At 41.2% G+C, this 23,006-nt stretch overlaps 1 long non-coding RNA gene across 1 annotated transcript; it reads right to left on the reverse strand.

Annotated features, from left to right (window-relative positions):
- Window positions 1-1,210: 1,210 nt before the first annotated feature.
- On the reverse strand, window positions 1,211-22,882 carry LOC122237635. The gene is made up of 3 exons (XR_006216222.1): window positions 22,808-22,882; window positions 7,433-7,555; window positions 1,211-1,338 (listed from the first exon to the last, which is right to left on the reverse strand). It is a non-coding gene; the product is annotated as an uncharacterized LOC122237635 (long non-coding RNA).
- Window positions 22,883-23,006: the final 124 nt, after the last annotated feature.

The raw sequence follows: 23,006 nt of genomic DNA on the forward strand, positions 1-23,006 counted from the left end.
TCTTTGAACATGAGGTAGCTCTGTTTGGAATCTGACACCAGGAAAATAGGACGGAGCATGGGGCAGACAAATGTGCCCTGTGGTTGGGTCACGGGTTTTAGGCACAGAGTCAGAGCACTTTCTGGTGGGGAATGTAGGTAGCAAGCCTGAGCTCGGCATGGTCGGCTGCCATTCTGCTAACATCTCATGACTAGGACTGCTCCTGATTCACAGAGAGAACTGGCAGTGGAGACAGAATAGCACACAAAGATGGGCTTATACTGCACTCAGGGATGGGAGAAGGCCAAGGTGCAACTGACAGATGGATGAACACAGAGAAAACATCTCTGCAGGATCCCCTGATAAATCACTTTCAGGTTAATGTTTCATGATCGGCTCAAAATGTTTCGCAAACAGAATCAGCCCTCCTTGACTATGGTTGGTTGTGATGATGTCATAAGTTGTAAGAAGGAAAGACAGAATAAGAGAGAGACAGAGAAACAGGAGGAAGGGGGAAGGAAGGAGGGAGGGGGAAGAGAGAGAGGGGGAGGGAGAGAAGGAGAAGGAGAGAGGAGGTAAAGAAAAGGAAGATGTTCAGAATGATACTACGGTCTGCATATGTCCCCCCAAAATTCATCATGTTGCAACTGTGATGGTATGAGGAGGTGGGGCCTTGGGAGGTAATTAGGTCATGAGGGTGGAGCCCTCATGAATGGGATTAGTGTCCTTATAGAGACCCCAGAGAGCTCCCTCTCTGCACCTGCCATGTAGGGACACAGTGGGAAGACGACCAGCTATGAACCAAGAAGTGGGCTCTCATCAGATACCCAATCTGTTACTGCCTTGATCTTAGACTCCCAGCCTCCAGAACTGTAAGAAATAAATTTCTGTTGTTTATAAGCCACCCAGTCGGGTATTTTGTTAGAGCAGCCCAAAAAACTAAGACAGTGGGACACTTTCTTCCTCAGTGGCCTGGTCTTCTGGAGTCAGGAGCCTGTGTAAGTGAACATGACACAGCCAGAATGAACTAATGAACTAATGAAATTCCTCCTGATTTTCCCCCTTGCCCCTCCAATGAAGGTCTTGGTCCATGCAGGCCCAGGTAGTCTAACTGTTGTAGGAAGGGCCGGGTCAGCCTGGGGCCAAGAGTTGTGCAGCTAAGCCTTACCCATGGTGTACCCCACCTCAAGACAGCCTCAACATACCTTCTCTCTGTAGGGCCTACTCTGTTCTCCTTGAACCTGACCTCCATTTCCAGAGCCAGTTCCCTACATAGGCATTTCTGCATCCTTGCAAGTCAGGGCTTATGGTGCTGAAGAGTTGGATTCTCTTTGAATTTTACCAAGGGGGAAAAATGACCTGTTGGCAGTAGGGAGAGAAGAGCAGCTTAGAGTGACTGCACAGAATCCTCTCAACCCCATCCCACCCCTCACTGGCCCTTCTTACCCTGAAGTCTAGCTGTGCAAAGGACTCACACCTGTGTAATCTCAGAGTCTCAAGTTTAAAATAAGAACCAAACTTTAAACATCATAGTACTTCTGAACTATGTCTTTACAAAAGACTTCTTGCCATCAGATTTTAAAATTTTTTCAATGTTTATTTATTTTTGAGAGACAGAGAGAGACAGAGCACAAGTAGGGGAGGGGCGGAGAGAGAGGTAGACACAGAATCTGAAGCAGGCTCCAGGCTCTGCACTGACAAGTTGACAGCAGTGAGCCCGATGTGGGGCTCGAACTCGTGAACCGTGAGATTATGACCTGAGCCAAAGTTGGATGTTCAACTGACTGAGCCACTCAGGCGCCCCAGAACGAAGATTTTTTAAGCCCACTCACATATAAACATGTCTATGCAAATATATCCTGTACCTGCAAAATATGAGGTTCTGGGCTATTTATACTTGTGTGATCTACCTTAAGTGTTAGAAGGGAGTAGAGCTGTTTAATAAATGTTTAATAAATCTGTTCAGATGTACCTATTTGCAGATCCTAGAATACATAGGTTTTCCACTCTTTCCCCAAGGGTATTAATCCTGTCTCTCTGTTCCCTTCTCCCAGTAGCCACTCCTCTAACTGGAATGGGTGCCCCTCCTCTATGCTTCCTTGTCCCCCGAGGCAAACAGCTACTTAACACTTCACTGGGAGGTCACTGGTCTGTTGTCTGTCTCTCCTACTAGATTCCAAACCCTGTGAGGTGAAGGATGGTGTCCTACTTCTGTTCCCAGTGCCTGGGACAGGGCTGAAATTTGATGGGCCCCTAATCAGTGATGCTTGTCTAAGTGAACAAATGAATGAATGAACGAGCATGTATTCTTATAGGAGTGAAATGAGCTAAATCAGGGATGCCAGGAATGTTCTGGATGGGCAGCTGGCTATGGGGTGGGCGGTTTGAAAGCTAGGACATTTGTCCTCTCCCACCTGGAAATGAGCTTGATGGGACTCCCTTAGTTCACTTCAGGTGTGGCCTGGCCATCACCTGCCTCACCCACTCTGACTTACAGAAAGACAGGGAAGGATCTCTTCCCTGTTATTTAAAAAAAAAAATTTAATGTTTATTTATTATTGAGAGACAGAGAAACACAGAGCGTGAGCAGGGGAGGAGCAGAGAGAGGGGGAGACACAGAATCTGAAATAGGCTCCAGGCTCTGAGCTGTCAGCACAGAGCCTGATGCGGGGCTAGAACTCACAAACCGCCGAGATCATGACCTGAGCCAAAGTCGGATGCCCAACCGACTGAGCCACCCAGGCACCCCGCGTTCTTTTTTTCTTTTAAGTTTATTTATTTTGAGAGAAGAGAGCCCACGCAGGGGAGGAGCAAAGAGAGAGGGAGAGAGAGAAGCCACGCAGGCTCCATGATGTCAGTGTGGAGTGGGGCCCAACACAGGGCTCGATGCCACGAACCATGAGATCATGACCTGAGCTGAAATCAAGAGTTGGACGCTTAACTGACTGAGCCACCCAGGCTCCTCTGTGCGATGCATTCTGTAACTTGAGTGGCACTGGGAACCGAGCAGATCCTGAAGGAAGCGGAGTGGTCTGGGAGGTTAAAGGCCTTTCTGAGGTAGGTTGGAGGAGCAGTGGCCACAGAAAGAGGGGCTCAGACCTCTGGGAGGTGGAGAGAGTACAGTAAAACCTTTTGTGAGCATGATTTGTTCCAGAAATGCTTATAACCTAAAGCACTTGTATATCAAAGCAAATTTCAAGAGCCACTGACTCCATTTACCTTTTACCTCCCCAATAGGATTTGACGCTAATATAGATTGATCTGAGCCACTTGGATCCACTCCCTTCCTGATGGATATATTTCCATTGTTTCCAGTCACAGGAGGGCAGTATCATCCTCATCTACCTGTGCTTCTCCAACATAGGTTCCTGGGGGTGAAATTGTGGGGGACTAAGCCTTTTTCCTTTTTGCTATATACTAACAGATTCCCCTCCATATGGAGATGTAGTCCTTTGCATCCCAACTGGTAGGACCCATTTATACCCATTAACCAAGCCAGCTCCTGATATTGTCTGATATTTTCAGTGATATGGAAGAATGGTATCTTGCTTTTACTTTTTGTTTCTGTGGTTGCCTCTGAGGTTGAGCATATATATTTTTTTCCTATATGGATACCCAAATACTCCATAATTTATTGAATCATTTATCCTCTTCCCACTGGTTTAAATGCCAACATTTTAATATATTTTATGTTCACATATGCACAGATCATCCTACTCAGTTCTACTGATCAAGTTGTCTATTCCTGAATCAGTCAATACTGCACTATTTTAATTATTATAGCTTTATTATATATCAGTATCTGTCTGTCATACTGGGATGCTATAACAGAATACCATAGATTGGATGGCTTAACAACAAACATTTATTTCTCACAGCTCTAGATGCTGTGAAGTCCAAGGACAAAGTGGTGTAGATCTGGTGTCTATTGAGAGCTTTCTTCCTGGTTTGTAGGTGACCACCTTTTTTTATGTCCTCATTTGATGGAGACAGAAATGATCTCTCTCTTGTTTCTTATTATAAGGGCACTAATCCCATTCATGAGAGCTCCACCCTCTTGCCTAATCATCTCCCAAAGCTTCCATATCCAAACACCATCTCTTTGGAGGTTCGGATTTCAACATATGAATTTGTGTGGGGGGGGGGGGTGGGGAACAAACATTTAGCCCATTACAGGGCCAATATTAGTTTGCTAATCCTCATAGAAATTCTGTGAAGGTAATTATTATTCTCTTTTTAAAGATGAGGAAATTGATGCCCAGAGAGTTAAAATGATTTGTCCATGCCCTGTCTCACCCAGTACGAAGGCTGAAAGGGGCTTCAGATGGGATTCTGTTGATTACTCTGCCTGTTTTGTTTTCCTCGGCCTTGCCACTCTTTGATGTGACCTGAACTGACCATGGTGCACTGCAGAAAACAGCCTCATCCCTGAGATTTTGTGAGGAGCACTGAGGAGTTATGTCCTACATGACATAGTGTCCCATCGCCCCCTCCCTCCCCAAGGGGACCCGCTGGATAACTCCAGAGCATGAATGGACTATTTGTAACCTCAGCCTCAGAAGAACTGAGGTTCTTTGAGCAACTGATTTGGTTTTCTCTTTTGGACATTGTGATTCTTGAGCTGTGGTGCTCTTTATTCTGGGCCCTCTTCACTCTGGGTTCTAGAAAACTCAGAGCCAGGTGTGTGGCCCTCCTTAGCAAGTAGAGAGGACTTCATAGTAGGCTTTGGGCCTACTGTCTTCATTCTTGGCTCTGTCTTACTTTTCTACTCATTCTATCCTTTGACTCATTCTTCCCTCATCTACTTTTAAAATGTTTTATTTTAGTGTATTGTTGATGTGTATCTTTTTACTTAGACTTCAGTCCTTTTTTTTTTTTCTTGGTAATATAAATTAAAAGATTTTTGGTGATATAAGTGAAAAGTTAAAGCATTTCAGATAGTGGTAAGAGCTATTTGGGGCCTGATCCCAGTGAGTTAGAAGGTTCCAAAGTTGTGTGGGGGCCTCTCCCACCTCAATGGGGCGAATTCCCCAGATTCCATCCCCTATAGCCACTGTGTCTCCCAAGCGTCAGCCCCAGCAGTGGCCTGTTTCTCCATGCTTCTGGGGCTTGGTCTGTATTCCACTGAGTTGCCTGTCTCAGCCTCAGCTTCTGCTACTGCCCTGCGAGAGGCCAGGACCCTTCTGGGCACTCATCCTTGAAAGAGCTTCCACTGACTCAGCCATGACTCACCAGCAGTGGGCCCCCAGCAGGCCTGGCGGCCTCCGGGGGGTGGTCTGGGGAAGGCCTAGAGTTGCCAAGCTGGAGATGTTGCTGACCTCTCTAAACTACTGAGAAAGTTTGATTTGTGGCAGCTCAGCCTTCAGGGTTTGAAGCTTCCAGAACATCTGCTCTCAACTCAAACCAGTAATTAGTGGGATTGTGGAATGGAAATCTGGGAAGAGTTTTCTAAGCAGTGAAATGTTGGAGAGAAAAGAGGACTGGACTGTGGGTCAGGAGACCTGGAACCCAGTCCTGCTGTTACTGCCAGCTTGCAGCCTTGAGCAGATCTCTTTCCTTCTCTGAACTCTGTAAAATGGGGATAAGACCCAGATGGGGATTCCTTCAATTATTCAATAACAATGACCTAGCACCTTCAATGTGCTAAGGACTGTTCAAGGGGCTGTGGATACAGTGATGGATGAGAAGATAAGCCCCCTTCTTGTGGGGCTTATCTGTACTCTAGTGTGAGCAAAGACTGGCAGTAGCAACCTAATAAACCAATGAACAAGGTAACTTGAGCTTTTGATAAATACCATCAAACAAATAAAATGGTGACTCAAAGGAAAATACTAGGGAGAGGGGAGTTAAAAGTGCCAGAGAAGGCCACAGATGCCTTGTGCTGAAGTGACAGCCATGGGGGTGGAGATAAATGAGCAGATTCTAGATCACATTGGAGATAGAGCCCAAAGGATTTGCTGATTGGGATCAAGAGGATGACTAGTGGGCATTTTAGATTGAGTAAGAGTCAATGGCAGTGTTGATTCATTGAATTGGGGAAGAAATAAGTCTGGGAGGGAAAATTGAGAGATTGGTCATGGACACGTCAAGTCTGAGATCCTAGGTTGACACTCAAGTGGGGATAAGATGAAGGCAGTTGGGCACCCTGTTTGAAAGTGTGGCCTAGAACTATAGAGCAGATTCAAAGGGCTCACACATGGTGAAGAGGTAGCAGAAGTGTGGATGCAGCTTTCCAGGGCACTTTACACATGTTCCACCCACTCCATCCCCTTTCAAATGTCCTCTAACTGGCCCCCTCTCCCAGTGCCTCAAGTATCCCAGTGCTGGTCCCAAACTTCCTCCATGGGTGGCTCTGGGGCTGTTCCCACTTCTCGGCACAAAATCCACACCAGTTACATCCTGGGCCCTTGGGCACATTTCCCAGTTAGCTGACAAGTAGGAAAGCAGCCACAGACTACCTTTCACTGAGGTATCAGTGACACTGGGCCTCTTTTTCTCTGGTGGTGTATTTTTCCTTCTCTTTTTTGGGGATAGGGAGAGGGTTCATGTAGGCGCAAAGGAACAATGTCCCAATCCAAAGGTATTGGGAAGTTGTTGGGGTGTGTTAGGTTGGAGCCTGGCTTTGAGCAGTTCAGAACCCTCTGAGGCCTTAAGATCTCCATGTGAGGAGCTTTCTTGGACAGGGGAAAGCCTTTTGTCCTGAGAGAACTTTAGAAGACAAATAGGATGCTGGCTTCTGGTAAAGGGGTGCCCCAAAGACCCCACATGGCAGCTCTTATCCTTGCATCAGGCATGGAAATTATAGGTTTATGTTCTGGTGACACAGCTAAGGTCAGTGCACTCTTGCACTCTGGGATAAAGAAACATCTTAGCAACTGTACAGATAAGCTCCATTGTCTCCAGGTTGATACTAAAGTGAACGGGGTCCCTAATGAGCATCTGTTCCTTGCCCAGTATGAGATCCTTTTCCCTGTCAGTTCCTTTTAAAGCCCACAATCAGTCTATCTAATAGATACTGGCATCTCCATTTGCAATTGAGGGGCAGGATGGCTCATTAAGGAGGGACCTGGGACTGTCAGCCAAGTTGGGATCTTTACCTCATCTCCAGGACAAGGTCTGGGATCTTGGCAAGAGGGCAGATGAGCTCTGACTTACTCAAGGGTCCAGCAGAGAACAGTTCATGCTCAGGGACCTAGCTTCTTTGTGTTCTGCCTTGTGGGAAAAACACCCATCCAGTGGCTCTAGCCTAGTGCCCTCAGCAGAGAGATGGGTACTAAGGCCAGACTCTCTGGGTATTTATTCAGCTCAGCCTTTTACTAACCCAGTGACTTTGGGTAAGTCACTCAATCTCTCAGGGAATAGTGAAAGAAACCATCTTGTAGAGTTATTTGAGAACTAAAGGGTGTAAAAAAGGTGGCTATAGTAAGGTGCAATCAAAGTCAGCTGTCATTACCGTTATCTATACAGCAATCAAGGAGCTCTTGTTGTCCATGCTGGGATCTAAAACCAATCCTTGTTGTCAGAGAGGTAAGGTATTATGGCTGGTCAGGCCCTGGGTTGTTGCTCTCCCCTGTGACTAGGGAAATGGGAAATGGGAAATTTTGAGAGGCAGTTAGAAAAAGTCAACAAAACAAAACGAAAACCAAAGCAAAAGTAAAAACAACAACTTCTACGTCATCCACAGGTTGCTCCAAACTGTTTTGTCTACTGTCTTAGACAATAGTAGTCAACTTAAATGGATATCTCAGGAGCACTTAGCCTGTGGCCATCTAGAGTTGAGTGTCATGGAACTTTGTATTGGTTGGCTAGAGCTGTCATAACAAAATACCACACACTGGATGGTTTACATAACAGACATCTATTGTCTCATTGTTCTGGAAGCTGGAAGTCCAAGATGAAGGTCAGCAGGTTTAGTTCTGAGGCCTCTCTTTTTGGCTTGCAGATGGCTACCTTCACCCTGTGTCTTCACATGGCCTTTTCTTTGTTCATTTGCATGTCCTGAGTCTCTTTTGTGAGTTTAAATTTCTATTTCTAATAAAGATACTAGTCAGATTAGAGTAGGGCCCACCTCAATGGCCTCTTCTTAACTTAATCACCTCCTTAAAGGCCCTGTCTCCAAATACTGTCACATTCTGAGGTTCTGGATATTAGAGTTTCAACATACGTATTTTGAGGAGGATGCAGTTCAGCCCAGGACTAATTCCATGCACAGAATTCTGGAATGTACAGAATACAGACTTTAGGAGGTTTTCGGAAATCACCAACAGGATCTCAAGAGCAGTCAGATGGAGGAGATACATAGGGCACAATAATGTGAAAGGGGTTGGAGCTTCCATGCCCAAATCTCCATGTCTTCATCTACCTGGAAGCTCTCAGAAGCCTGTCCTGTTTTTTTTAAGGAGGCTTCATTACGTAGGCATGGTTAAGTAAATCATTGGCCATTGGTGATTGAACTCAATCTTCAGCTCTCCACACCCCAGAGTTTGGGGGGTGGGACTGAAAGTTCTAAAGCTGTAATCACATGGTAAAATCACATGTTGGTTTCCCCGGCAACCAGCCCCCATCCTTAGGCTATCAAGGGGTTTTCCAAAAGCCACCTCATTAGCATAACAAAAGACACCTTTGTCATCTCACCACTTAAGGAATTCTAAGGATTTTAGGAGCCTGTGTTAGAAACTGGAACAAAGATCAAATATATATTTCACAATATCACATGAAGACTTGAACATTTGCCAGCCATCTTTATCCTGTGTCGACTTCTGCCCTGCCCGCCCCCACTCCCAGCAACTCCTGTTATGCTTGTTTTGTTTTTCAATCAAGACTTTCTGCTGCAAATAACTAAAAACTCAACTAGAGGGAATTTACAGTCTCGCAAAACTGGAAAGTCTTGAAGCAGGGAAGACTTCAGGCTTGGTTTAATCCAGCAAGCCAACAACATCAAAAAGGACTGATTCCCTTACACTTCTCTTCTCTTCCATCTGCACTGTTGGCTTTACTCTAATCCTACTCCTCTATGATCCCAAGGTAGCTACCATGAGCTCCCACATTGCACAGAGAGGGGGAATTAGTGAAAGTAGGAAGTTCAAGTCAAGCCCTCCTATCTTATAATTCCAAGCAAGAACTCTGTTTTTCACCCTGGTTGGATCCACTTAAAACAGTTTCCACCATTTAACTGATAGCTATGGTCTCAGGGGTGAAATATACTGATTGGTTCATGGGTAGTTTGGGGCCAGATTTCCTCAGATTACTTGGACTTGAAGGAGAGAAGAGGATTCCTGCACAAAAATGAGTTTTATTAGAAGGGGGAAGGAGAGTGGACATTAGCTAGGCAACCACAGATATTATGACATTTTCCAACCCTCTCAGCTGCCCACTCCTGGTAGTTAGGCAATGATGGGGGTCCTCTCACCTCTGTCTTTTGGGCATGAGAAAGTTACAAGTGCAAACTTTGCTCCAAACCCTTCTCAATTTTCCCTAGCAGACATCTTTGATGACTTTCTTATATATACTCTACATCTGCCACTCATTTCTTGCCTGGTTCTGATGGATGAGTGGGTCAACTGCCCAAATCCATACTATAGTTCAGATCCTAGGACAATCCGAGTGCTTAGAAAATCCTAAACAACCATATCAAGGCTCTGCCCATCCTTGTTTTTGCATATTACTCCAAATTGGATTCTACCTCATGTTCAGCTTTCTCATCCCTGGCAGGGAGGACAGTTTGAGGGGGTTGAGAGGCCTTTCTAAGCAAATAGGTACAAGTACAGTTTGTTTTTTTTTTTTTTTTTTAGTTTATTTATTTATTTTCCCAGCCAACACAATTGTGGTGATGATGGTAAACTTCTGCACAACCTTCAAGTGTTGTTACTGTGGTGATGATAAATGTCTACATAGCATTCATGTGTCATTATAATGATGATAGTAAATATGTGCATGGTATTCATATGTCAGGAATCATTCTCAATGCTTTGTATGTATTGGCTCATTGAATCCTCACAAAACCCTAAGAGATCCTAAGGCATTATTATTGTCCCCGTTTTAGGGCAAGGAAGCTAACCCCAGCTAGGTTAGACATTTGCCCAAGTTCTTGGGGCTGTTAAGTATCTAGGGCAGGGTCTGACCCAGGTAGTCTTGTTCCAGATTCCAAGGTCTTAACCCTTAAGCTATTTCAGGGATATGTGAGGACTTACTTGTAAGGACCCACATTCTTGGGGGCATTATGCTTTTGATTTAAAAAAGAAGATAATGGACATTTTCTGAGTGCCTATTGAGGGCTAGGCACTTTGCATATCTGCTGCTCAAGAACCCTCAGAGCTGGGTTTCATTATGTTAGTTTTAGAGACGACAAAGTTGTAGCTGGGGGCAGTTAAGTGACACAGCCAGTAAGTTTATAAAACTGGGATTTCAGCTCCAAACTGTGTGGTAGTAAAGCCTGTGCTCTTCACTCCGGATCCAGCTGCTTCCCAGGCTAGCAAAAGTCCCTTCACGGTCCTTCATGCCAGTGTTTTTGGCTCCTTGGGACTCGATGACTGAATGGTAGTGAGAATCAATTTAGTATGTCAAAACCAGCCTTTTAAAAAATGAAATAGCTCGGAAAAGAATAAAGTACGCAGAAGAAAGAAGAGATAAAAATAGAATACAGTAGAATAAAATAAAACACATAAAAAGAAGTGTTTTTTGGTAAAACTTTGCATTTAGTTATTCCCATTTAGGTACTGAGCTGTAATGTAAACTGAGTCACACTAAAAAAAAATTGGAAGCCACTGCTCTGTGCTCTTCTGACCATTTGGTTGCAGGCACCTTCTCTAGGACCCAGGAGTTACGATATTTATGATAGGCCCTGAACCCTCTCCAGTTTTGAATTGAGCTATTTCTGAAACAACAAGTTCATTTCCTGTTGGAATTCCCAAGGATTAGGGACAAGACTACCAATTTGGTCAACTTCAGGATAGCTGCTAAAAAACACATTCCCTTGCTGCCTTTTGCATCCAGTGCTCTGCAATTTTTCTCAGAGCCACAGTCCCAGATTCTCCCTTTGTGTCTGGGCACTAGTCCACCTGTGGGCAGAGAACATTTCCTCCCCATGTTCTGGGTCACCTCTCTTTTGATTCTTCTTTTAAAAAAATCTAGTTTTAGTGTCTATCAGGGTAATACATGTATGTGGTTTAAAGACTCAAGAGAGGCTTGCTATGAAAACAAAAGCCTTTTTTTCTTTTTTTTGCCTCTGCCAACTGCCTGCCACTTTCTGCTTCCTAGTCTTAGCATTTCCAACTGATACGTGTGACATTTACCTCCATTTTGCCAAACAGCATGCTTAGACTGTTATTTCTTGATTTTTCAGTTTCGGACAAGACCTTTTTACTTCTTACTATGAAATAAATTTAGCTCTTAGTCTGTCTGAGACACCCTGTTTATAGCACCATCTTTCCAGTATAGCTATATAATAATGTTTATTAGATAAATATTCATTGTTTGTATTATGATTATATAAACTCTACTCACAGTTGAAAGATATAGTATACTATGCTTATTTTTTTAAAGCACAATATTAAGTTTTCCCTGGATATAACTGACTTGATTTTTCATTTGCTTAATTATCTATGTGCTTATCACTAATTTAGCCCCCTCCAAATTAATTGTCACTAGTTGTGTAAATCTCTTCTCAACACGTTCAAACATGACAAAGCAATATGGTAATATCACCTTACTGGAGAAATCCCCCAGAGGCCTCTGACCTGCTCTGAAATGTATGGGTTTCTTCCTAAGCCTGTTTCACAGCTGTTTTCTTGAGATTTCCCTGCACCTCACCTGAGAATCAACATTTTAAGGTGTTGCATGCCCCCAAATGTCTTTATTCTACTCTCACCCTAATTAATAGTTTGGCTTAAGACAGAATTCTAAGTTGGAAATAGCTTTCCCTTAGAATTTTGAAGACATTATGGTACTTTCTAGCTTCTAGTGTTACTTTGAGGAGTCCGGAGGTATTTTGGCCATTGGTTCACTGATTTTCTCTCTGGAAATGTGTGGATATTCCTTTTACATCATTGTTCTGAGATTTTGTGATGCAGTGCCAGTGTAGGTTTATCTTTATCCACTGAGCTGAACATTCAATGGGCCTTTTCAATCTGGAAATTTACGTCTTTCAACTCAGACATTTTCTTTAACTAGTTCTTTGATAATTTCCACGTTTCTGTTTTATTTTTCTATCTTTGTGGGGTTTTTGTTCTTGTTGGACCTCCTTTATGGTTCTTTAATTTTTACTTTTCTCTATCTTCTTTCTCTGAGATTTCTTCAGCTTTATCTTTCAGCCCTTCCATTTCTTTGTTGATTCCTAAGACTCTTTTTATTTTTAAAGTCTCTGTTTCTCCTTTTTTTAAACATCCTGTTTTTTCTGGTTTCATGGTTCAGTATTATCTGCTAACTCTCTAAGAATATCAGTAATAGTCTTTTCAAAGTTGCCCCTTCCTGCATAGGCTCTGTTTCCTCCAAGTTGTTTTCTTTCCCCTCCTGTTTGCTTTGTTTTTGTCTGATGTAGTGAGTAGATGCTTTTTTTCAAATACTTATTCTTGATTGGTTGCTCATATTTCAGAGCGGTATACCCAAAAATCTCTTTGGAAGCACTGAGCCCATGGGTGGGGGCAGGGGGATTGTTCTCAATATAGAATGATAGGACTTGGGATGTTTCCATGAAAACTCTTCATGATAGCATCTTTAGACTCTGGGCTGGTCAGAGTACCCAAAGAAGACCTTTCTACTCTCCAGCTTGGAAGCACAGGTCTGGATGCCTGTGCTCTGCATACAGAGTTGGGAAGAAAGCTGAGGTTGGCAGTTCTCAATCTTCAGTGAGCAAATTTTCACTTAATCCCTCTAAGATCAGTATATAAGTTGTGTCTTCAGTTGTGCCTGGTGTTTCCCAGTACAGAGTCTCTTTGTTGTAACCTCAACAGAGAATAAACCTCCAGTCTTTTGCTGGGATGAGGAGAGGCAAAGGCCAAGGTGTGCTGAGTAGGACAGAAAAAGCAAGAGGGTGGAGTCTAACTGCTTTTTAAGTAAACTTTCATTAATTATTTTCTCTTTAGTATACTTTTACCCTCATTTTAAATTTCTGAATCTTCTGGAGATTCTGTATTGAAAATGGGGTCTTTTCTTTACTGATTGCTCTAGCTAAAGTCTTATCAAAACTACCTTTTGGTTTCATTGATTTTCTCTTTTTGTTAGTTTGCCTTCTATTTCACTGATTCCTACTCTGATGTTTATTATTTCCTATTTTCTGCTTACATTAGATTTGACTTACTCTTCTTTTTCATTGATTTTAGATATTTCTTTTCTTCTCTTATGTTGACATTTAAAGCTATAAATTTTTGTTGTGGCCATAAAGTTCGATGTGCATTTTTAAAATTTTGATTCAGGTCAAGATATTTCCTAATTTCCCTTCTAATTTCTCTTTTTTTGAAGTTATTTAGAAATGTGTTGTTCAATTTCCACATATTTGGAGATTTGCCAGATTTATTTCTATTATTGATTTCTAATGTAATACCTCTTGTGGTTGGAGAATGTACTTTGTATAATTTTAATCTTTTCACAGTCACTGCAGGCTTGTTTTATGGCCTAGCATAGAGTCTCCTGATAAATGCCTCATGCTGACTTAAAAAGAATAGGTATTCTGATGTTGCTGGGTGGAGTGTTTATACACATCAGTTAAATTGAGTTAGTTGATAGCATTTCTCAGATCTTGACCTTACTGATATTCTTTCTACTTATTCTATCAATTCCTGAAAGAACACTATCAAAATTTTCACTAAAATTTTTGTATTATAAACTACATTAAAATTTTTTTAATGTTTATTTATTTTTGAGAGAGAGAGAAAGAGAGAGAGAGAGAGAGAGAGAGAGAGTGAGTGGGGAAGGGGCAGAGAGCAAGGGAGACACAGAATCTGAGGCAGGCTCCAGGCTCTGAGCTGTGAGCACAGAGTCTAATGCAGGATTCAAACCCACGAACCATGAGATTGTGACCTGAGCTGAAGTTGGACACTTAACCTACTGAGCCACCCAGGCACCCCTACACTACATTTTTTCATTCTGTCAGTTTTTACATCATACGCTCAGGGTGTTGTTGTTGTTGTTGTATAAGTGCATACACGTTTATAATTTTGTACATCTTCTAGCTTTACTGACATTTTGTTACTATAAACTAAACCTCTTTTGTCAGTGATAGCCCCTGCCTTAAAGTCTATTTTGTCTGATATTAACATAGACATTCCAGTTATATTTATTATTTGCTCATATACATTTTTATATCTTTTAATTTACTTGTTGGTCTATCTTTAATGTTGGTCTGAATTTAAAGTGCATGTTTTGTAGCTAGCTTGCTATTTTTTTCAGTCTTAAATGACCTTTGCCTTTTGATTGAAGTGTTTAATCCATTTATATTTGATGCAATTATTTGTATTTAGAGCTATGACTTTACTGTTTGTTTTCTACTTGTGTCATCTCCATTTTGTTCTTTTGTTCATCCTTTACTGCTTGCTTTTGTATGAAAAAATATTTTTGGTATACCATTTTAATACCTCTTTACTTTTTCCCTCAGCTTTATTTAGCTGTTCATTTATTTATTACCATGTTGTTACAAATGGCAGGATTTCCTTCTTTTTAATATATATTAAACTTTTCTTTATCCACTCATCAACTCAACAAACACATTGTTTCCATATCCTGGCTATTGTGATTTTTTAATGCTGAAATCAACATGGGAATGAAGATCTCTTTGAAATACCGATTTCATTTTCTTTAGATATACACTCAGAAGTGGGATCGTAATGTAATTTAATTTTTTTTTATTTTTTAAGGAAACTCCACAATGTTTTACATAATGCCTGTACCAATTTACTGTCTCACTAACAGTGTACAAAGATTCCTTTTTCACCACATCCTTGCCAACTTGTTATCTTTAGTCCCTCTGATAATAACCATTTTAAAAAATGTGAAGTGATACTTCATTGTGGTTTTGATTTGCATTTTTGTGATGACTAGTGAAGTTGAGCACCTTTGCATGTACCTGTTGGCCATTTGTATGTCTTCTTTTGTGAAATGTCTATTCAGGTCTTTGCCCATTTGTTTTTTGTTTTCTTGTTTTGTTTTGTTTTGTTTTGTTATTCAGTTGTATGAGTTCCTTATATATTTTGGATATTATTCCTTATCAGACATGGCTTGTGAATATTTTCATCCATCCCATAGATTGTCTTTTCACTTCATTGATTTTTTCCTTTGCTGTGCAGAAGCTTTTTTCATTTGATACAATCCTATTTAGCATGTTTTGTTTCAATCTGAAGAACCTGAGCATTACTGTTAAGTCATGTCTAGTGATGATGAGCTCTCTCAGTTTTTGTTTCTCTGGGAAAAACTTTATCTCTCCTTCACTTTTAATGGATACTATACTGGTTATAGTATTCTTGGTTGGCATATTTTTCTTTCAGTACTTCAAATATATTATCCAGGTCTCTCTGGGAATGCAAGATTTCTGCTAAGAAAGACTGATAGTCTTATAGGGATTTCCTTATATGACATGAGTCTCTTTTCTCTTGCTGCTTTCAAAGTTCTTTTTGTCCTTGACTTTAGACAATTTGATTATGTCTTGATGTAGTCCTTTTTAGGTTAATTTTACTTAGGGACTTTTGAGCTTCATGAATCTGGATGTCCTTTCTCCTCCCAAGATTTGAGAATTTTTCAGCCACTATATTTAAAAATAAGTTCTCTCTCTCCTTCTTCCAGAAATCCCATAATGCATAAATTGATTTATTTGCTAGTTTACTGTAAACTGCATAAGTTTCCTTCACTTTTGTATTCCTTTTTCTTCTCTAACTAGATAATGTCAAACTATCAAGTCTTTGAGTTTGCAGATTATTCTTGCTTGATCAAGTCTGTGGTTGACACTGTCTATTGAATTTTTCATTTTGTTAATTATATTCTTCAGCTGCTGAGTTCTTTTCAATGATTTCTATCTCTTTGTTAAACTTCTCATTTTATTTATGTGTTGTTTTCATGATTTCACTGAGTTATGTGTCTGTATTCTCTCATAGCTTCTAAGCTTCCTTAAAACAGTTGTTTTGTTATCATAGATTCATAGATTTCCATTTCTTTGAGGTCAGTTATTAAGAAGTTTTTGTGTTCCTTTCATCGTGCCATGTTTCCTTGATATTTCATTTTCCTTAGAGCCTTATGTTGATGACTGCACATTTAAGGAAGCCATAACCTCTTCCACACTTTACAAACTGGCTTTAGTGGGGAAAGAACTTCACCTCTGGGTGGGTTCTAGGGCACTGGCTGGGTGAGGTGCTATGGCTCCAGCTCTGGGGGCATAGTTTTAGCTCCAGATCTGGGGAAGACACAGTGGTGTAGTCTCTGTGTCGCTCTGGAAGCTGAGGTCAACATCACCAAAGACTGTGGAGGTTCTTAGCAGCCAAGGTGGCAGGTGTTCACAGTGATGGTGATAGGTCTTTATGTATTGGGGTCCATCTTGGCAAAGGTTGTTGGGGTCCTCCTGTTCTTTTTATTCCCCACAGGGCAATGTTATGGCCCAGAAGATCTTTCTTGGTGCTGGATTTGACGTGCAGTCATGCTGTCTACAGTGATGGTACCAGTGTCTGATGCACATTCAAGTGATCATAGTGCCAGGTGTGGTGCGTGAGCATGTGCAGGGCCACTGTAGCTCCAGGGTCTGGGATGCAGACATGCTTGTTGCAGCAGGAGTACTGGTGTCTAAGATGTAAGCACATGTCAACTGACCGTGGCTCTGGGATCAAGGACACAGGTACAGTTGTTGTAGTGGTCATGCCATTGTCTGAGGCATGACTATACATGGAGCAGCTGCTGAGCTAAGGTCTGAGGCATGTGTGTTACTGTTGGGTAGGGGGAGTAGGGGATACAGCAGTAGCACCTTCTCAGGGAAGGGAGCATGGCAGTGGTTCTCTTGGTGGGGAGGGGCATAGCAGTGGCTTCTTCTCTGGGTGGGGGGCACAGCAGTATCAACAGTATCAACTCCAGGCAGCTTCATCATCTGAAGGCAGCACCAATAAATACTGTGGGAGTCTTTGATGGTGAAAGCTTTGAGTGTCTGCAGCAGTGGTAAGGGGTGCTGGGATCCTCTTGATCTCTTTTCCCCCAATGTGGGGAGGTCATGTTGAGGGAACCTCTCTTGGTACTGAGTTATGTCAGACTGGAGCATAGAGTAGTCTAGATAAGATACTTTCTATGCTTTTCTATGCAACCATTTTTGGATTTGTGCTCCACTGAGTTGCTGCAAATTCTTCATTGTATTCGAGACTTCTCCCAGTGCTACTTTCATCTGTTTGTAATTCTTTACTCTATACTTTTGTGGATGTTGTCTTTTATGGGAAGGACACACACTGAGACGTCCTAGTGTGCTAACTTGCTAAGATCACTTCTTGATTTACTTTTAACTAAGTTTCTTTGAATTTTTTTCCTTTGGTCGCTGCCCTGGAGATTACAATATGCATCTTCAATTTATCACAATCTACTTTAAATTAAAACTGATTTTTTTTTTTTTTTTGGTGAAAAAAGAAACTTGGCATTAGTCTAGCTCCATTTCTCATTCCCCCCATGTTATTATTGTCATATTCATGTATAGGTGTTATAAACCCCCAGTGATGTTATCATTCCTGCTTTGAAAAATCCTATGTGTTTTTAAAAAGTTAAGAAAAGAAAACATAATATGTATTTATATTATTGTATATGTATTTTTTATTTACCTTCGTGCTTGCCATTCCCAGTAACTTTCATTTCCTTCTTGTGAACTGGTTACCATCTGGTTTCTTTCAGCTAGAAGAATTTCTTTTAGGTTTTTTTTTTTTGTAGTTTAAGTTAGATTAAAACAAATTCTCTCAGTTTTCTTCATCTGGAAAATGATTTATTTCACCTCCATTTTTAAAGATAGTTTTATTAGATAATAAATTCTTAGGTGGCAACTTTTTTTTTTAGCTTTTATTTATTTTTTATTATAGAGAGAGTGACAGAGAGCACATGAGTGAGGGAGAGGGGCAGAGGGAAAAAGAGAGAGAGTCTTAAGCAGTCTCCATGCTCAGCGTGGAGCCCAATGTAGGGTTCGATTCCACAACTCTGGGATTGTGACCTGAGCTGAAATCAACAGTTGGACACTGAACTGACTGAACCACCCAGGTGCCCCTCCTTTAGCATTTTAAATATGTCATTCCACTGCCTTACAGCCTCCATTATTTCCAATAAGAAGTAAACCATGAGTTGTATTATTGTTGACATATATGTGATGCATTATTTTTCCTCTTCTTTCTTGAAAGACTATCTTTTTTCTTTGGTTTTCTGTATTTTAACCATGATGTTTGGGTGTGGTTCTCTTTGTGTTTATGTTATATTAGGTTCACTCAGTTTCTTTCCTTTCTTTTTTTTTTTTAATGTTTATTTTTGAGAGAGAAAGAGACAGAGCACAAGTGGAGGAGGGGCAGAGAGAGGGAAACAAAGACTCTAAAGCAGACTCCAGGCTCTGAGCTATCAGCACAGAGCCCAGTGCAGGTCATGACCTGAGCCAAAGTCAGATGCTTAACTGACTGAGCCACCCAGGCGCCCCTAGTTCACTCAGTTTCTTGCTTGTCCTTGTCTGTTTGGGCTGTTATAACAAAATACCATAGATTAGGTGGCTTATAAGCAACATAAAACTTATTTCCCACTGTTCTACAGGCTAGGAGGTCCAAGATCAAGGTGCCAGTAGATTTGGTGTCTAGTGAGGGCCTACTTCATAACTGGTTATGTTTTCTCTGTAACCTCACATGGTAGAAGGGAGGAAGGGGCTCTCCTGGGGTAAAATGGCATTAATTTTCATTCTTTTCCAGGTAAATACTACTGAGGGAATTTGATTCTATGCAACTTACCTGAGGCTCCACTTTCGTGACCTGATTATTTCCCAAACGACCCATCTTTGAATACCACCACATTGGGCATTAGGTTTCAACATATGAATTTTGGAGAGACACAAGCATTCAGATGATAGCATTAACTCTTTAAGTTAATGTTATTTATTAACACTGAGGTATTTTCAGCTATGTTTTCTTCAAATAATTTTTCTGGGTCTTTTTCTTTTTCCTCTCCTTTGGAGCTTCTATTAAATTTATATTTGAACCCTTTACATTGTCTGGCAGATCTCTAAAGATCTGTTCATTTGTTTTAACTTTTCTTTTTTTGTCTTTCTTTTTGCGATTGTTATTTGGATTGGATAAGTTGTATTGCTCTGTCATCAAATTCACAGCTTCTTCTGCCATCTCAGATCTGCTAGTGAACCTATCTAGTGAATTTTCAATTAGTTTTTGTAATTTTCAGCTCTAGAAAATCCATTTGATTCCGTTTTTATAATTTCCGTTTCTCTGTTGTGAATCCCTTTTTCTTGGCTCTTTAACATAAATTATCTTCACATTTTAAGCACATTGTCCTTTTGAAATTTATTTATTATTTATTTATTTATTTATTTATTTATTTTAGTTTTGTTTCTTTAGAGAGAGAGAGAGAAGGAGAAAGTTCAAGCAGGGGAGAGGGGCAGAGGAAGAAAGAATCTTAAGGAGGCTCCATGACATGGATGGAGCCTGACATGGGACTCAAGCTCATGATTGTAAGATCATGACCTAAGGTGAAATCAAGAGTCTGATTCTAATCAACTGAGCCACCGAGGCACCCCAAGAATATTGCTCTTTAATTCCCTGAACATAAATATAATATTTGCTCTGAAGTCTGTCTGCTAAATCCAACATCTGGGCTCATTTGGAATCAGACTGATTTTTTTTTTTCTGGTCACAATTTCCTATTTATTTGCATGTATGGTAATTTTTAGTTGGAAAATTGGAAAATTGTAGTGACTCTGAATTCTATTTTATTTTCCTGAAAGCTATTGATTTTTTTTGTTTGTTTTACTAAGTTAACTACACCTAAATTGTGAAGTTTTTTTCCCTCCATGGTGTGCAGCCACTGGCACCACTGTGCATTTTTATTTTTAGTGTTTTATTTTGTTTTTTAGTCTAGCTTTCTAAGGGTAACCCCTGCTTCTGCATTGTTTAATGGTCAGGCAATTATTTGGACAGAAGTTATTCTCAGACACCTTGAATATGTAAATGTTCCACCTTCTGCTGCCCAGCTGTGTGTGGTTGGAGGAAAAAATTCAAATCTACAGAAAGTCCTTAGGTTTCCCTTGACTTTCACTTTTTGCTTCACTCTCTCAGTTCTCCCCAACTCATGCATATTATAGCAGTCAGTCAAATATGTATGGGGTGTTTATTAGCTCAGCCCTTTCATGGCTCTCTTACTTCCAGAACCTCCCCCTTACATTTCTGGGTGATTTTCTGCCCACTCTGAACAGAGGATACAAACTCAAGCAAGTAAAGCTGCAGATTTTCACTTCCTGTCTAGAGATTCCATGACCTTTAACCCATAAAACTACCAATTTTCATCTCCCCATCACAGACCACATCTGTCACCACTAGCTGGTAAAGCCACTGGTATCACTAACTAACAGCCCTCAAACCAAGCCCACCATTCATTCCCACTAGAAAAGCAGTAGAACACATAAGCAAGAAGACCACAGACTCACGGTCATTCTAATGTAGTAGCAGTTTTTCAAGTTTCTTGAGTTTCTTTTCTTCAAGTTCTTCAAGTTTCTTTTCAAGTTTCTTCTCTTTTTTTAATGTTTATTTATTTTGAGAGAGAAAGAGAGAGCACACATGTGCACAGGGAAGGGACAGAGAGGACAGAGAGAATCCAAAGCAGACTCCACACTGTCAATGCGGAGCCCTACGTGGCGCTCGATGTCATGAACTGTGAGACCATGACCTGAGCGGCAATCAAGAGTCAGACGCTTAACCAACTGAGCTACCCAGACACCCCAAGATTAAACCTTCTTAATTTGTTATCTGCCTCTGCTCATTTTCCAGTGCTCTGAGATGGTTGGTTTCAACAACTGTGTCTAGTTTTACACGTGTTTTCTTCAAAGGGAGATCACCCAGCTTCTCACACCACTATTCCTGCAGTGAATCGTGGACTGGATTATTTTAATGTTTCTTCTACTCAAATATTTTATTGCACACAGCTTTTGATTTTGATCAGAAATGTACTGGTGTCAGGAGACTGGTATAGATCCATGGAAGGAGAGGAAATTTTGCATGAGTCATCTCAAAAGTGCAAAAATAAATGGGGGAGGCAGTGAGGCTGAACATTAAATGGGGGTTTCAGAGTCTAGTCTCAGTGCAGCCATAAAAGCCCTCTCTGAGGTTCTCTAACAAACATGTCTAATAAGGACACTCTTAGTCTCACCTGACACGTTTCACTGCTTCTTACCTTCTCCCCTGGGTCCTGCCCCTGCCTCCCCTCTGCCTTTCTGGTGGATTCTATGACTCTGTGAGGGTGAAAATGGCTGAAATTAATTTTCACTTCTGCTCAGACATGTGAAACCCAAGAGCAAGGTCATTTCCTTGTTCTTTTCTGAGTGGCTGCTAGAATCCATTTTTGGTTTTTTTGAACCCCTGTCTCTTGGAGGTGGATAGAAAGGTAAAAAATTTTTTTTCCAGACCACAAAAACATCAGCTTATCCTCCCTTCCCTGCAAACACTCACATCCCCTTGCACTCCAATCTTGAATGGATGACCCAGAGTCAGAGGAAAATAGATTTTTTTTTTCCTTAGGAAGATGCATCTCCTATTCCCCACTATGCTCTCAATATAAAATTTTGTCCCCAAATCACTTATTTAGTCATTTCTTTAATTATACATAATTGGACATAACTCGGCATCACTGAGTCCTTGCTCAGTAGAAGACTCAACCTAGGTATCTGCCTCTGAGAGTTTGAAGGATTCTTAGTCACAAATCATGTTCAAAACCATCTCCTTGTTAACTCCCCCCAATAATCCCTGATGCTCCTATAGCTCCTGCCTCTGTTCTACTACTCTGCCCTGTTGGGCTTCTATAGCCACACTTATCATACCCCATTATAATGTCTGTCTACCAGACACCCTTCCCAGGTTCCCTAGGCTGACTCCCTCAGAGGAAGGTCATGTTTATTTATATTTCTACCCCTAGCCTCTGGCGTGTGCTTATCACAGAGCAAACATTCACAAAATTTATTGTGTTAATTGAATTGAAATAAAAAGACTAATCTCATCTCAAGTCAGCAATTTTTAAATCATATGCTTAAGGAGTTTGGGATCCTTTCAACTTGCATTTAATGCTTAGATCCAACTCTCAGGTGTCAGGAGATGAATAAGTAATAAATTAATAAGAGCTATGATGCATTGAGCACAAGTGGTTCTGGACACTGTTTGGGGCTCTTCACTACCAAGAATAGAAGACAAAGCAGTGATCAGGATTAGATTTGGAACTCAGATTAGGTGTGTTCACATCAGCTACTGGTTATTTGGAGTTTACTATTGCTAAATACTGTAACAGATATAATGTTTTATGCATTAATCCACTTACTGTCACAAAAACTTTTTGGAGAAATTAAGAAGATTGTTTCCAAGGAGGCTTAGAACCCAAAAAATCTGTGTTGCTGCTGCTGTTGCTATGAATATCTATCAAAAAGCTCTTTCTTACTGAAAACTCTTACTGAAAACTGAAAGCAACTTATTGTCTTAGTCTTAAAATCCATGAGGAAAATGAGATCTGGACTGTGGTCCCAGGCCAGGAGTAAAGCAAGCCTATCTGAATTCCATCCTTGCCAAGGTTCCCAGACATAAAGGCAGGAAAGGAGCTTGCCCATGGGCTCCCTTCTGTCCCTGGATCACAAAGTAGGTGACCAGTGGCTTACCATGTCTGGCTGGACCCGCAAGCCTCCTGAGGTTGTCTCAGCAACTTGGTCCTGTTGGTCCCTTAGCTGGTATAGTACAGGACAGGCACCACCTCACCATTCCAGATTGTTAGGTCCATCATTCTCTGCTCCCCTGAGTGTTCCGAGTCAAGTGAAGTGGCACTACTGAAAAGATTCTGCAATCAGAACCAATGACTGG

This window comes from Panthera tigris, chromosome B1 (assembly GCF_018350195.1).
Source record: "Panthera tigris isolate Pti1 chromosome B1, P.tigris_Pti1_mat1.1, whole genome shotgun sequence".
Taxonomy (NCBI): Eukaryota; Metazoa; Chordata; class Mammalia; order Carnivora; family Felidae; genus Panthera; species Panthera tigris.